This window comes from Somniosus microcephalus, unplaced genomic scaffold (assembly GCF_052327205.1).
Source record: "Somniosus microcephalus isolate GS21.2 unplaced genomic scaffold, FLI_Smic_1.0 unresolved_chr4, whole genome shotgun sequence".
Taxonomy (NCBI): domain Eukaryota; kingdom Metazoa; phylum Chordata; class Chondrichthyes; order Squaliformes; family Somniosidae; genus Somniosus; species Somniosus microcephalus.
Window position 1 is genome coordinate 58,147,666 of NW_028225182.1, and position 16,221 is coordinate 58,163,886.

The window sequence follows — 16,221 nt, forward strand, 5'->3', positions numbered from 1 at the left end:
CTGTACCCCAGTGAGGGTCAGTGCCCATTGAACCTGTACCCCAGTGAGGGTCAGTGCCCATTGAAACTGTACCCCAGTGAGGGTCAGTGTCCATTGAACCTGTACCCCAGTGAGTGTCAGTGCCCATTGAACCTGTACCCCAGTGAGAGTCAGTGCCCATTGAACCTGTACCCCAGTGAGGGTCAGTGCCCATTGAACCTGTACCCCAGTGAGTGTCAGAGTCCATTGAACCTGTACCCCAGTGAGAGTCAGTGTCCATTGAACCTGTACCCCAGTGAGGGTCAGTGTCCATTGAACCTGTACCCCAGTGAGAGTCAGTGTCCATTGAACCTGTACCCCAGTGAGAGTCAGTGTCCATTGAACCTGTACCCCAGTGAGAGTCAGTGCCCATTGAACCTGTACCCCAGTGAGGGTCAGTGCCCATTGAACCTGTACCCCAGTGAGAGTCAGTGCCCATTGAACCTGTACCCCAGTGAGGGTCAGTGCCCATTGAACCTGTACCCCAGTGAGAGTCAGTGCCCATTGAACCTGTACCCCAGTGAGGGTCAGTGCCCATTGAACCTGTACCCCAGTGAGGGTCGGTGCCCATTGAACCTGTACCCCAGTGAGGGTCAGTGCCCATTGAACCTGTACCCCAGTGAGTGTCAGAGTCCATTGAACCTGTACCCCAGTCAGAGTCAGTGCCCATTGAACCTGTACCCCAGTGAGGGTCAGTGCCCATTGAACCTGTACCCCAGTGAGAGTCAGTGTCCATTGAACCTGTACCCCAGTGAGGGTCAGTGTCCATTGAACCTGTAACCCAGTGAGAGTCAGTGCCCATTGAACCTGTACCCCAGTGAGACTCAGTGTCCATTGAGCCTGCCCCCAGTGAGAGTCAGTGTCCATTGAACCTGTACCCCAGTGAGACTCAGTGTCCATTGAGCCTGTACCCCAGTGAGGGTCAGTGTCCATTGAACCTGTACCCCAGTGAGGGTCAGTGTCCATTGAACCTGTACCCCAGTGAGAGTCAGTGTCCATTGAACCTGTACCCCAGTGAGAGTCAGTGCCCATTGAACCTGTACCCCAGTGAGAGTCAGTGCCCATTGAACCTGTACCCCAGTGAGAGTCAGTGCCCATTGAACCTGTACCCCAGTGAGGGTCAGTGTCCATTGAACCTGTACCCCAGTGAGAGTCAGTGCCCATTGAACCTGTACCCCAGTGAGAGTCAGTGTCCATTGAACCTGTACCCCAGTGAGAGTCAGTGTCCATTGAACCTGTGCCCCAGTGAGGGTCAGTGCCCATTGAACCTGTACCCCAGTGAGAGTCAGTGTCCATTGAACCTGTACCCCAGTGAGAGTCAGGGCCCATTGAACCTGTTCCCCAGTGAGGGCCAGTGCCAATTGAACCTGTACCCCAGTGAGAGTCAGTGTCCATTGAACCTGTACCCCAGTAAGGGTCAGTGCCCATTGAAACTGTACCCCAGTGAGAGTCAGTGCCCATTGAACCTGTACCCCAGTGAGAGTCAGTGCCCATTGAACCTGTACCCCAGTGAGAGTCAGTGCCCATTGAACCTGTACCCCAGTGAGAGTCAGGGCCCATTGAACCTGTACCCCAGTGAGAGTCAGTGTCCATTGAACCTGTACCCCAGTGAGAGTCAGGGCCCATTGAACCTGTTCCCCAGTGAGGGCCAGTGCCAATTGAACCTGTACCCCAGTGAGAGTCAGTGTCCATTGAACCTGTACCCCAGTAAGGGTCAGTGCCCATTGAACCTGTACCCCAGTGAGTGTCAGTGTCCATTGAACCTGTACCCCAGTGAGGGTCAGTGTCCATTGAACCTGTGCCCCAGTGAGGGTCAGTGCCCATTGAACCTGTACCCCAGTGAGAGTCAGTGTCCATTGAACCTGTACCCCAGTGAGAGTCAGTGCCCATTGAAGCTGTACCCCAGTGAGGGTCAGTGCCCATTGAACCTGTACCCCAGTGAGAGTCAGTGTCCATTGAACCTGTACCCCAGTGAGGGTCAGTGCCCATTGAACCTGTACCCCAGTGAGAGTCAGTGCCCATTGAACCTGTACCCCAGTGAGAGTCAGTGTCCATTGAACCTGTACCCCAGTGAGGGTCAGTGCCCATTGAACCTGTACCCCAGTGAGAGTCAGTGTCCATTGAACCTGTACCCCAGTGAGGGTCAGTGCCCATTGAACCTGTACCCCAGTGAGGGTCAGTGTCCATTGAACCTGTACCCCAGTGAGGGTCAGTGCCCATTGAACCTGTACCCCAGTGAGGGTCAGTGCCAATTGAAACTGTACCCCAGGGAGGGTCAGTGCCTATTGAACCTGTACCCCAGTGAGGGTCAGTGTCCATTGAACCTGTACCCCAGTGAGAGTCAGTGCCCATTGAACCTGTACCACAGTGAGGGTCAGTGCCCATTGAACCTGTAACCCAGTGAGGGTCAGTGCCCATTGAAATTGAACCCCCAGTGAGGGTCAGTGTCCATTGAACCTGTACCCCAGTGAGGGTCAGTGCCCATTCAACCTTTACCCCAGTGAGAGTCAGTGTCCATTGAACCTGTACCCCAGTGAGGGTCAGTGCCCATTGAACCTGTACCCCAGTGACGGTCAGTGTCCATTGAACCTGTACCCCACTGAGAGTCAGTGCCCATTGAACCTGTACCCCAGTGAGAGTCAGTGTCCATTGAACCTGTACCCCAGTGAGAGTCAGTGCCCATTGAACCTGTACCCCAGTGAGGGTCAGTGTCCATTGAACCTGTACCCCAGTGAGAGTCAGTGCCCATTGAACCTGTACCCCAGTGAGAGTCAGTGCCCATTGAACCTGTACCCCAGTGAGAGTCAGTGCCCATTGAACCTGTACCCCAGTGAGGGTCAGTGTCCATTGAACCTGTACCCCACTGAGAGTCAGTGCCCATTGAACCTGTACCCCAGTGAGAGTCAGTGCCCATTGAACCTGTACCCCAGTGAGAGTCAGTGCCCATTGAACCTGTACCCCAGTGAGGGTCAGTGTCCATTGAACCTGTACCCCAGTGAGAGTCAGTGCCCATTGAACCTGTACCCCAGTGAGGGTCAGTGCCCATTGAACCTGTACCCCAGTGAGGGTCAGTGTCCATTGAACCTGTACCCCAGTGAGAGTCAGTGCCCATTGAACCTGTACCCCAGTGAGGGTCAGTGCCCATTGAACCTGTACCCCAGTGAGAGTCAGTGCCCATTGAACCTGTACCCCAGTGAGGGTCAGTGCCCATTGAACCTGTACCCCAGTGAGGGTCAGTGTCCATTGAACCTGTACCCCAGTGAGAGCCAGTGCCCATTGAACCTGTACCCCAGTGAGGGTCAGTGCCCATTGGACCTGTACCCCAGTGAGAGTCAGTGCCCATTGAACCTGTACCCCAGTGAGGGTCAGTGCCCATTGAACCTGTACCCCAGTGAGAGTCAGTGCCCATTGAACCTGTACCCCAGTGAGGGTCAGTGTCCATTGAACCTGTACCCCAGTGCGGGTCAGTGTCCATTGAACCTGTACCCCAGTGAGGGTCAGTGTCCATTGAACCTGTACCCCAGTGAGGGGCAGTGCCCATTGAACCTGTACCCCAGTGAGAGTCATTTTCCATTGAAACTGTACCCCAGTGAGGGTCAGTGTCCATTGAACCTGTACCCCAGTGATGGTCAGTGTCCATTGAACCTGTACCCCAGTGAGAGTCAGTGTCCATTGAACCTGTACCCCAGTGAGAGTCAGTGTCCATTGAACATGTACCCCAGTGAGGGTCAGTGTCCATTGAACCTGTACCCCAGTGAAAGTCAGTGTCCATTGAACCTGTACCCCAGTGAAGGTCAGTGTCCATTGAACCTGTACCCCAGTGAGAGTCAGTGTCCATTGAACCTGTGCCCAAGTGAGAGTCAGTGTCCATTGAACCTGTACCCCAGTGAGGGTCAGCGCCCATTGAACCTGTACCCCAGTGAGAGTCAGTGCCCATTGAACCTGTACCCCAGTGTGGGTCAGTGCCCATTGAACCTGTACCCCAGTGAGGGTCAGTGCCCATTGAACCTGTACCCCAGTGAGAGTCAGTGCCCATTGAACCTGTACCCCAGTGTGGGTCAGTGCCCATTGAACCTGTACCCCAGTGAGAGTCAGTGTCCATTGAACCTGTACCCCAGTGAGAGTCAGTGCCCATTGAACCTGTACCCCAGTGAGGGTCAGTGCCCATTGAACCTGTACCCCAGTGAGAGTCAGTGTCCATTGAACCTGTACCCCAGTGAGGGTCAGTGTCCATTGAACCTGTACCCCAGTGAGAGTCAGTGCCCATTGAACCTGTACCCCAGTGAGAGTCAGTGTCCATTGAACCTGTACCCCAGTGAGAGTCAGTGTCCATTGAACCTGTACCCCAGTGAGGGTCAGTGTCCATTGAACCTGTACCCCAGTGAGAGTCAGTGCCCATTGAACCTGTACCCCAGTGAGAGTCAGTGTCCATTGAACCTGTACCCCAGTGAGAGTCAGTGTCCATTGAACCTGTACCCCAGTGAGAGTCAGTGCCCATTGAACCTGTACCCCAGTGAGAGTCAGTGCCCATTGAACCTGTACCCCAGTGAGAGTCAGTGTCCATTGAACCTGTACCCCAGTGATGGTCAGTGTCCATTGAACCTGTACCCCAGTGAGGGTCAGTGCCCATTGAACCTGTACCCCAGTGAGGGCCAGTGCCAATTGAACCTGTACCCCAGTGAGAGTCAGTGTCCATTGAACGTGTACCCCAGTAAGGATCAGTGCCCATTGAACCTGTACCCCAGTGAGAGTCAGTGTCCAATGAACCTGTACCCCAGTGAGGGTCACTGCCCATTGAACCTGTACCCCAGTGAGAGTCAGTGCCCATTGAACCTGTACCCCAGTGAGAGTCAGTGTCCATTGAACCTGTACCCCAGTGAGAGTCAGTGCCCATTGAACCTGAACCCGAGTGAGGGTCATTGTCCATTGAACCTGTACCCCAGTGAGAGTCAGTGTCCATTGAACATGTACCCCAGTGAGAGTCAGTGTCCATTGAACCTGTACCCCAGTGAGAGTCAGTGCCCATTGAACCTGAACCCGAGTGAGGGTCATTGTCCATTGAACCTGTACCCCAGTGAGAGTCAGTGTCCATTGAACCTGTACCCCAGTGAGGGTCAGTGTCCATTGAACCTGTGCCCCAGTGAGAGTCAGTGCCCATTGAAACTGCACCCCAGTGAGGGTCAGTGCCAATTGAACCTGTACCCCAGGGAGTGTCTGTGCCTATTGAACTTGTACCCCAGTGAGGGTCAGTGTCCATTGAACCTGTACCCCAGTGAGAGTCAGTGCCCATTGAACCTGTACCCAAGTGAGGATCAGTGCCCATTGAACCTGTACCCCAGTGAGGGTCAGTGTCCATTGAACATGTACCCCAGTGAGGGTCAGTGCCCATTGAACATGTACCCCAGTGAGGGTCAGTGTCCATTGATCCTGTACCCCAGTGAGAGTCAGTGCCCATTGAACCTGTACCCCAGTGAGAGTCAGTGCCCATTGAACCTGTACCCTAGTGAGGGTCAGTGCCCATTGAACCTGTACCCAAGTGAGGGTCAGTGCCCATTGAACCTGTATCCCAGTGAGGGTCAGTGTCCATTGAACATGGACCCCAGTGAGGGTCAGTGTCCATTGATCCTGTACCCCAGTGAGAGTCAGTGCCCATTGAACCTGTACCCCAGTGAGAATCAATGCCCATTGAACCTGTACCCCAGTGAGGGTCAGTGTCCATTGAACCTGTACCCGAGTGAGAGTCAGTGCCCATTGAACCTGTACCCCAGTGAGGGTCAGTGTCCATTGAACCTGTACCCCAGTGAGGGTCAGTGCCCATTGAACCTGTACCCCAGTGGGAGTCAGTGCCCATTGATCCTGTACCCCAGTGAGAGTCAGTGCCCATTGAACCTGTACCCCAGGGAGAGTCAGTGCCCATTGAACCTGTACCCCAGTGAGTGTCAGTGTCCATTGAACCTGTACCCCAGTGAGGGTCAGTGCCCATTGAACCTGTACCCCAGTGAGAGTCAGTGCCCATTGAACCTGTACCCCAGTGAGAGTCAGTGCCCATTGAACCTGTACCCCAGTGAGGGTCAGTGCCCATTGAACCTGTACCGCAGTGGGGGTCAGTGTCCATTGAACCTGTACCCCAGTGAGAGTCAGTGCCCATTGAACCTGTACCCCAGTGAGGGTCAGTGTCCATTGAACCTGTACCCCAGTGAGTGTCAGTGCCCATTGAACCTGTACCCCAGTGAGAGTCAGTGCCCATTGAACCTGTACCCAAGTGAGAGTCAGGGCCCATTGATCCTGTACCCCAGTGAGAGTCAGTGTCCATTGAACCTGTACCCCAGTGAGGGTCGGTGTCCATTGAACCTGTACCGCAGTGAGAGTCAGTGTCCATTGAACCTGTACCCCAGTGATGGTCAGTGTCCATTGAACCTGTACCCCAGTGAGAGTCAGTGTCCATTGAACCTGTACCCCAGTGAGAGTCAGTGTCCATTGAACCTGTACCCCAGTGATGGTCAGTGTCCATTGAACCTGTACCGCAGTGAGAGTCAGTGTCCATTGAACCTGTACCCCAGTGAGAGTCAGTGTCCATTGAACCTGTACCCCAGTGAGGGTCAGTGCCCATTGGACCTGTACCCCAGTGAGAGTCTGTGTCCATTGAACCTGTACCCCAGTGATGGTCAGTGTCCATTGAACCTGTACCCCAGTGAGAGTCAGTGTCCATTGAACCTGTACCCCAGTGATGGTCAGTGTCCATTGAACCTGTACCCCAGTGATGGTCAGTGTCCATTGAACCTGTACCCCAGTGAGAGTCAGTGTCCATTGAACCTGTACCCCAGTGAGAGTCAGTGCCCATTGAACCTGTACCCCAGTGAGAGTCAGTGCCCATTGAACCTGTACCCCAGTGAGAGTCAGTGTCCATTGAACCTGTACCCCAGTGAGAGTCAGTGTCCATTGAAACTGTACCCCAGTGAGGGTCAGTGCCCATTGAACCTGTACCCCAGTGAGGGTCAGTGTCCATTGAACCTGTACCCCAGTGAGGGTCAGTGTCCATTGAACCTGTACCCCAGTGAGAGTCAGTGTCCATTGAACCTGTACACCAGTGAGGGTCAGTGTCCATTGAACCTGTACCCCAGTGAGAGTCAGTGTCCATTGAACCTGTACCCCATTGAGGGTCAGTGCCCATTGAACCTGTACCACAGTGAGAGTCAGTGCCCATTGAACCTGTACCCCAGTGAGAGTCAGTGCCCATTGAACCTGTACCCCAGTGAGGGTCAGTGTCCATTGAACTGGTACCGCAGTGGGGGTCAGTGTCCATTGAACCTGTACCCCAGTGAGGGTCAGTGTCCATTGAACCTGTACCCCAGTGAGAGTCAGTGTCCATTGAACCTGTACCCCAGTGAGGGTCAGTGTCCATTGAACCGGTACCGCAGTGGGGGTCAGTGTCCATTGAACCTGTACCCCAGTGAGGGTCAGTGCCCATTGAACCTGTACCCCAGTGAGGGTCAGTGTCCATTGAACCTGTACCCCAGTGAGGATCAGTGCCCATTCAACCTGTACCACAGTGAGAGTCAGTGTCCATTGAACCTGTAGCCCAGTGAGAGTCAGTGCCCATTGAACCTGTACCCCAGTGAGGGTCAGTGCCCATTGAACCTGTACCCCAGTGAGAGTCAGTGCCCATTGAACCTGCACCCCAGTGAGGGTCAGTGTCCATTGAACCTGTACCCCAGTGAGGGTCAGTGCCCATTGAACCTGTACCCCAGTGAGGGTCAGTGTCCATTGAACCTGTGCCCCAGTGAGAGCCAGTGCCCATTGAACCTGTACCCCAGTGAGGGTCAGTGTCCATTGAACCTGTACCCCAGTGAGAGTCAGTGTCCATTGAACCTGTACCCCAGGGAGAGTCAGTGCCCATTGAACCTGTACCCCACTGAGAGTCAGTGCCCATTGAACCTGTACCCCAGTGAGTGTCAGTGCCCATTGAACCTGTACCCCAGTGAGAGTCAGTGCCCATTGAACCTGTACCCCAGTGAGAGTCAGTGCCCATTGAACCTGTACCCCAGTGAGGGTCAGTGTGTGTGGAACTGTACCCCAGTGAGAGTCATTGACTGTGGAACTGTATCCCAGTAAGAGTCAGTGTCTGTGGAGCTGTACCCCAGTGAGAGTCAGTGTCTGTGGAACTGTACCCCAGTGAGAGTCAGTGTCTGTGGAACTGTATCCCAGTGAGAGTCAGTGTCTGTGGAACTGTACCCCAGTAAGAGTCAGTGTGTGTGGAACTGTACCCCAGTGAGAGTCAGTGCCTGTGGAACTGTACCCCAGTAAGAGTCAATGTCTGTGAAACTGTACCCCAGTGAGAGTCAGTGTCTGTGGAAACGTATCCCAGAAAGAGTCGGTGTCTGTGGAACTGTACCCCAGTGAGAGTCAGTGTCTGTGGAACTGTACCCCAGTGAGAGTCAGTGTCTGTGGAAATGAATCCCAGAAAGAGTCGGTGTCTGTAGAACTGTACCCCAGTGAGAGCCAGTGTCTGTGGGACTGTAGCCCAGTGACAGTCAGTGTGTGTGGAACTGTACCCCAGTGAGAGTCATTGACTGTGGAACTGTACCCCAGTGAGAGTCAGTGTCTGTGGAACTGTATCCCAGTAAGAGTCAGTGTCTGTGGAGCTGTACCCCAGTGAGAGTCAGTGTCTGTGGAACTGTACCCCAGTGAGAGTCAGTGTCTGTGGAACTGTGTCCCAGTGAGAGTCAGTGTCTGTGGAACTGTACCCCAGTGAGAGTCAGTGTGTGTGGAACTGTACCCCAGTGAGAGTCAGTGCCTGTGGAACTGTACCCCAGTGAGAGTCAGTGTCTGTGGAACTGTACCCCAGTGAGAGCCAGTGTGTGTGGAACTGTACCCCAGTGAGAGTCAGTGCCTGTGGAACTGTACCCCAGTAAGAGTCAATGTGTGTGGAACTGTACCCCAGTGAGAGTCAGTGTCTGTGAAACTGTACCCCAGTGAGAGTCAGTGTCTGTGGAAATGTACCCCAGTGAGAGTCAGTGTGTGTGGAACTGTACCCCAGTGAGAGTCAGTGTGTGTGGAACTGTACCCCAGTGAGAGTCAGTGTCTGTGGAACTGTACCCCAGTGAGAGTCAGTGTCTGTGGAAATGTATCCCAGAAAGAGTCGGTGTCTGTAGAACTGTACCCCAGTGAGAGCCAGTGTCTGTGGGACTGTACCCCAGTGACAGTCAGTGTGTGTGGAACTGTACCCCAGTGAGAGTCAGTGCCTGTGTGATGCGCTATCAATTTCTCATAAAAGACTGAGGCCTAGATTTTCAGTATAGACAGTTTTGGGGCGCTAACCTTAGCGCCCGCCTGAAGTTAGCGCCCGCCCCAAAGTAGCGCCCCGTTGCCGGAAATTCAGTGGCTTCGCCCTCAGAGGTTGGTGGAGCGCTAAAAGAGGCGTTCCACTACTATCTTTAGGCGCTAAGCCCGCGGTGCAGAGCGCAACACCCGAGCTCGGGCGCAGCGCACGGCAGACACTCTGGTGCCAGTGAGCTCTTAAAGGGGAAGGGTGCATGTGGAGGAGGAGGAGGAGGAGGAGGAGGAGGAGGAGGTGGTGGTGGTGGTGGTGGTGGTGGTGGTGGTGGTGGTGGTGGTGGTGGCCGGAAACATAAATACACCGTTCAGAACAACACATTGGATCCTTGCACACAACACATGCAGACTGCCGTTTATAGTGCAGCAGGAGTGCCCTTTAATTTGCGCTCCCCAGGCTGTGTTGCGTTCCATTTTACAAACGCTCTGGACGCCAGCCGCACAATGGGGCGGTCCGACTGAAGTTTGGAATCGGGGCGGCCAAAGGGCGTTGCACGAGGATGTCACATCATTTTCTGCGCGCGCATCCGGGCGGCCGCTAAACTTTGCGCCGGCGCTAACGGCCAACTTAATTTGGGGCGGGGCGCAAACTGCGCTGCCCCCGTGTGCTACACGAATAGCGCCCAAAAATCACTTCTCTTAAGGCGCTAACTGCTGGCGCAAGCAACTGAAAATCTAGCCCTGAGAGTTTAGAGAGTAACTAAAGGCTTTTATTAGCAAAGAACAGAGCATGCCTCTCGTGGTTGACTGGGTTCCAAGAAGGCAGGGGGCTGCAGGTCAATCACTTTTATACCTGGGCCTGTTTGGGTGGAGCCAGCCGAGACATGTTGAGGCATGCATAGGTACAACAGTGTGTAACAACAACAACAACAACAACAACAGTGGTTTACCACATTCACCCCTTGTTTAAAATTGAGTCCGGCGGGGTGAAGTGTACTAAAGGTTCGTGTAAGTAAGTCTGTCAGGTGGCCTTGTATGCCGTCCTGATCGTCGTGGTGGCGGCGGTGATGGTGCAGCATCCAACGTTGAGTCTGGCGTCTCATTGAGTGGTTGGGTGGTCAATGACGGGTCCTGGGGCTGCGGCATGCTGTCTAGCGGGGTTGGGTTGTGGGTAGTGGTGGATGGCAATGGTAGTGTTTCAGGGGCACCCAAAGGTGCGAGATCTCGTGTGGGGGCTGTGTCCTCCCGCCCGTCTGGGTACGCTACGTAAGCGTACTGGGGGTAGGCGTGGGTAGTGGTGGATGGCAAGGGGGGTGTTTCGGGAGCACCCGAAGGTGCGCGGTCTCATATGGAGACTGTGTCCTCCCGCCCGTCCGGGTACACCACGTAAGCATACTGGGGGTTGGCATGGAGGAGGCTCACCCTCTCGATCAGGGGGTCCGTCTTATGGGACCTCACGTGCTTCCGCAGTAGGACGGGTCCTGGAGAAGTCAGCCATGTCGGTAACGAGATCCCCGATGTGGACTTCCTGGGGAAGGAGAACATTCTCTCGTGAGGGGTAGCATTGGTGGCTGTACAGAGCAGTGACCGAATGGAATGGAGCGCCGCAGGGAGGACTTCCTGCCAGCGAGAGGTCGGAAGGCCCTTAGATTTCAAGTTTGAAAGGACTGCCTTCCAGACCGTCGCATTCTCCCTTTCCACCTGGCCATTCCCCCGGGGGTTGTAGCTGGTGGTCCTGCTTGTAGCGATACCTCTCGAGAGCAGGTACTGCCGGAGTTCGTCGCTCATAAAGGGTGAGCCCCTGTCGCTATGAATATAGCTAGGGAAACCGAACAAGGCGAAGAGGTCACTCAGACATTTAATGACCGTGGTACTGGTCATGTCTGAGCAAGGGATGGCAAACGGGAAACGGGAGTACTCATCAATTATGTTGAGGAAGTACACATTGCGGTCGGAGGAGGGGAGGGGCCCTTTAAAATCGACGCTCAGCCGTTCAAAGGGGCGCGTGGCTTTGATCAGGCTTGCTCTGTCTGGCCTATAAAAATGCGGTTTGCACTCGGCACAGATTTGGCAGTTCCTGGTCATGGTCCTGACCTCCTCGATGGAGTAGGGCAGGTTACGGGATTTGATGAAGTGAAAAAACCTGGTGACCCCCGGGTGGCAGAGGTCATTGTGGAGGGTCTTCAGTCTATCGACCTGCGCGTTGGCGCATGTACCACGTGATAGGGCATCTGGGGGCTCATTGAGTTTCCCAGGCCGGTACAAGATATCGTAATTGTAGGTGGAGAGTTCGATTCTCCACCTCAAGATCTTGTCGTTCTTGATTTTGCCCCTCTGCTTATTATTAAACATAAAAGCTACTGAACGCTGGTCAGTGAGCAGGGTAAATCGTTTTCCGGCCAGGTAATGCCTCCAATGTCGCACAGCTTCCACAATGGCCTGGGCCTCCTTTTCGACAGAGGAGTATCGAATCTCAGGGCCCTGGAGGGTCCTTGAGAAAAAGGCCACGGGTCTCCCCGCCTGGTTAAGGGTTGCAGCTAGGGCAAAGTCGGATGCGTCGCTCTCCACTTGGAAAGGGATGGACTCATCCACTGCGTGCATTGTGGCCTTCGCAATATCTCCTTTTATGAGAGTGAAGGCTGCACAGGCCTCTGCTGTCAGGGGGAAGGAGGTGGACTTGATGAGGGGTCTGGCTTTGTCCGCATAGTTGGGCACCCACTGAGCATAGTACGAGAAAAACCCTAGGCATCTCTTCAGTGCTTTTTGGCAGGGGGGGAGGGGGAGCTCCATAAGGGGGCGCATCCTGTCGGGGTCGGGGCCGATGACTCCGTTCTCCACTACACAGCCAAGAATGGCAAGGCGCTTGGTACGAAACATACATTTGTCCTTGTTGTATGTTAGGTTCAGCCGCTGGGCCGTACGGAGGAATTTCTCTAGATTAACATCATGGTCCTGCTGGTCGCGGCCGCAGATGGTGACGTTGTCTAGATAGGGGAAAGTGGCCTGGAGCGCGTTCTGGTCGACCATCCGGTCCATCTCCCGTTGGAAGACTGAAACCCCGTTGGTGACGCCGAAGGGAACTCTGAGGAAGTGGTAGAGACGACCGTCAGCTTCAAAAGCTGTGTACTGGCGGTCCTCAGCCCTGATGGGGAGCTGGTGGTATGCCGACTTCAGATCAATCGTCGAGAACACCCGGTATTGTGCTATCTGATTGACCATGTCAGATATGCGGGGGAGTGGGTATGCATCTAGCTGGGTGTAGCGATTGATCGTCTGGCTGTAGTCAATAACTAGACGCTGTTTTTCGCCAGTCTTCACTACCACCACTTGTGCTCGCCATGGGCTGGTGCTACTTTCAATAATCCCTTCCTTCAGGAGTCTTGCTACCTCGGATTTAATGAAGCTCCTATCCCCGGCACTGTAACGCCTGCTTTTGGCAGCGATGGGCTTACAGTCGCGGGTGAGGTTAGCGAACAAGGAGGGGGGGGACTTTAAGGGTGGAGAGGCTGCAAATGGTGCGCGGCGGGCGATTTAAAAGCTGCTGGCTGCAGACTGTGAGTGGGGGGAGGGGTCCGTCGTACGCTAATGTGACACTCTTAAGGTTGCACTGAAAATCCAACCCCAGTAGAACGGCAGCGCAAAGATGGGGCAGGACCAGGAGTTTAAAATTTTTGTATTCTGTGCCCCTTACTGAAAGGGTCACTACACAGTAGCCACCGACGTCCGCTGACTGGGCTTTGGAAGCCAAAGAGATCCGATTTCGCGTCGGCAGGACCGGGAGAGAGTAACTCCGCACCGTGTCGGGGTGGATAAAGCTTTCCGTGCTCCCGCTGTCAAAAAGGCAGGTAGTGGCGCGGCCGTTTACCTTAATGTCCATCATGGACCTGGACAGTTGATGAGGGAGAGATTGGTCCAGCGTCACGGAGGCCAGCGTATGGTCGAGCAAGTCGATGTGGTCATCAGATGAGGCGGTGGTTGAGTCCGGGTCCCCCGCGGTTGAAGTTGGAGACGTCCGAGATGGCGGACAAAATGGCGGCGCCCATGGTCCCGGTCCCCACGCGGCTGGGGGAGCCCAAGATGGCGGACAAGATGGCTGCCCCCACGGTTCGCACGCGGCGCTGCTGGCGTTAGCGGTTTTACCTTTGCAGGCGCTGACATAGTGTCCTTTCTTCCCACAGCCGGAGCAGGTAGCGTTTCTCGCCGGGCAGCATGCTCTGGGGTGTTTTGCCTGGCCACAAAAATAACATTTCTGTGCCTTGGACATCGCAGCAGCAGTTGAAGGTGGCGGTCCCATGACCCAAGGTTGTGGCGTCCACGTTGCGGAGCGGTTAGGGGAGAAGGCATCCATATTCCTGTGGGCCGCGTCGAGCGAGAGCGCGAGGGACACTGCCTTTCTCAGGTCCATTTCTCCCTTTTCCAACAGTCTCTGCCAGGAGTAGTCGGACCTTAGACCCGCAACGAAAGCATCTCGGATCAGTCCCTCCGTGTGTGCTGCGGCTGATGCTTCTTTGCAATCGCAGTCTCGGCCGAGTATCCGTAGTGCCCGTAGGAAGGCCTCCACCGATTCCCCGGGCTGCTGTCTGCAGGATCTTAAGAGGTGCCGGGCATAGACCGTATTTACCGGGCATGCGTATTGCCCTTTTAGCAGATCGATAGCCGCTGCGTAGGTCGTCGCGTCCTGGATTATTGTATAAACTTGGTGGCTCACCTTTGAGGCCAGGATTTCCAACTTGTTTTCGTCCAGGGTCACAGTTGAGGCTTGCAGGTAGGCCTCGAAGCAACGCAGCCAATGCGCGAATTTGGTAGCCGAACCCGTTTCTTGGGGGTCTAGGTCCAGGCATGTTGGTCTGAGGGCTCGCAGCAGCTCCTGCTGCTCAGCGTTTGGTGCAGCAGCCTGCTGTTCAGCAAATGTCGACATTTTGTTTTTGCTAATAAAATTGATGCGCTATCAATTACTCATAAAAGACTGAGAGTTAAGAGAGTAACTAAAGGCTTTTATTAGCAAAGAACAGAGCATGCCTCTCGTGGTTGACTGGGTTCCAAGAAGGCAGGGGGCTGCAGGTCAATCACCTTTATACCTGGGCCGGTGTGGGTGGAGCCAGCCGAGACATGTTGAGGCATGCATAGGTACAACAGTGTGTAACAACAACAACAACAACAACAGTGGTTTACCACACTGTGGAACTGTACCCCAGTGAGAGTCAGTGCCTGTGGAACTGAACCCCAGTGAGAGTCAGTGTCTGTGGAACTGTACCCCAGTGAGAGTCAGTGTCTGTGGAACTGTACCCCAGTGAGAGTCGGTGTCTGTGGAACTGTACCCCAGTGAGAGTCAGTGTCTGTGGAACTGTACCCCAGTGAGAGTCAGTGTCTGTGGGACTGTACCCCAGTGAGAGTCAGTGCCTGTGGAACTGTACCCCAGTGAGAGTCAGTATCTGCGGAACTGTACCCCAGTGAGAGTCAGTGTCTGTGGAACTGTACCCCAGTGAGAGTCAGTGTCTGTGGAACTGTACCCCAGTGAGAGTCAGTGTCTGTGGAACTGTACCCCAGTGAGATTCAGTGTCTGTGGAACTGTACCCCAGTGGGAGTCTGTTTGTGTGGAACTGTACCCCAGTGAGAGTCAGTGTCTGTGGAACTGTACCCCAGTGAGAGTCAGTGTCTGTGGAACTGTACCCCAGTGAGAGTCGGTGTCTGTGGAACTGTACCCCAGTGAGAGTCAGTGTCTGTGGAACTGTACCCCAGTGAGAGTCAGTGTCTGTGGAACTGTACCCCAGTGAGAGTCAGTGTCTGTGGAACTGTACCCCAGTGAGAGTCGGTGTCTGTGGAACTGTACCCCAGTGAGAGTCAGTGTCTGTGGAACTGTACCCCAGTGAGAGTCAGTGTCTGTGGAACTGTACCCCAGTGAGAGTCAGTGTCTGTGGAACGGTACCCCAGCGAGAGTCAGTGTCTGTGGAACTGTACCTCAGTAATTCTCAGTGCCTGTGGAACAGTACCCCAGTGAGAGTCAGTGCCTGTGGAACGGTACCCCAGTGAGTGTCAGTGTCTGTGGAACTGTACCCCAGTAAGTGTCGGTGCCTGTGGAACGGTACCCCAGTGAGAGTCAGTGGCTGTGGAACTGTACCCCAGTGAGAGTCAGTGCCTGTGGAACTGTACCCCAGTAACTGTCAGTGCCTGTGGAACTGTACCCCAGTGAGAGTCAGTGTCTGTGGAACTGTACCCCAGTGAGAGTCAGTGTCTGTGGAACTGTACCACAGTGAGAGTCAGTGCCTGTGGAACTGTACCCCAGTAAGTGTCAGTGCCTGTGGAACTGTACCCCAGTAACTGTCAGTGCCTGTGGAACGGTACCCCAGTGAGAGTCAGTGCCTGTGGAACTGTACCCCAGTGAGAGTCAGTGTCTGTGGAACTGTACCCCAGTGAGAGTCAGTGTCTGTGGAACTGTACCCCAGTGAGAGTCGGTGTCTGTGGAACTGTACCCCAGTGAGAGTCAGTGTCTGTGGAACTGTACCCCAGTGAGAGTCAGTGTCTGTGGAACTGTACCCCAGTGAGAGTCAGTGTCTGTGGAACTGTACCCCAGTGAGAGTCAGTGCCTGTGGAACGGTACCCCAGTGAGAGTCAGTGCCTGTGGAACTGTACCCCAGTTAGAGTCAGTGCCTGTGGAACTGTACCCCAGTAACTGTCAGTGCTTGTGGAACGGTACCCCAGTGAGAGTCAGTGCCTGTGGAACTGTACCCCAGTAAGTGTCAGTGCCTGTGGAACTGTACCCCAGTAACTGTCAGTGCCTGTGGAACGGTACCCCAGTGAGAGTCAGTGCCTGTGGAACTGTACCCCAGTGAGAGTCAGTGTCTGTGGAACTGTACCCCAGTAAGTGTCAGTGCCTGTGGAACAGTACCCCAGTGAGAGGCAGTGCCTGTGGAACTGTACCCCAGTGAGAGT